Consider the following 529-nt stretch of genomic DNA (forward strand, 5'->3'; position numbering starts at 1 on the left):
TTGTCAAAAATGAAAAGGAACACACAAATATCGATATCTTAGGCATTAGTGAGCTGCAATGGACTGGTATTGGCCATTTTGAATCTGAATATCACATGGTTTATTATGTCAGAAAAGACAAATTGAAGAGGACTTGTGTTACATTCATTGTCAAAAAGAACATATCAAGATCTGTCATGAGGTACAACGCTGTCTGTGATAGGATAATATTCATGCTCCTAAAGGGAAGACTAGTTAATACCATTGTTATTCAAATTTACATACCAAGCACTAGTGCCAATGAGGATGAAATAGAAGAATTATACCAAATTCTTCAATCTGAAATTGATTAAACATACAATCAAGATATTGATAACCAAACCAACTCGACGGCACTTAACAACAACAAAAACAAATACGATAAGAGTGTTTTTTCACCACATTAAAATATTTTTTTAAGCAAGAGATAGACCAATTGTATATTTTGCTTATTTGTTTTCCTTATATTTTTATCAAAATATAATAATTTATAATTGTGTCAATACAAACA

The sequence above is a fragment of the Chrysochloris asiatica genome, unplaced genomic scaffold (genome assembly GCF_000296735.1).
Source record: "Chrysochloris asiatica unplaced genomic scaffold, ChrAsi1.0 scaffold00033, whole genome shotgun sequence".
NCBI lineage: Eukaryota > Metazoa > Chordata > Mammalia > Afrosoricida > Chrysochloridae > Chrysochloris > Chrysochloris asiatica.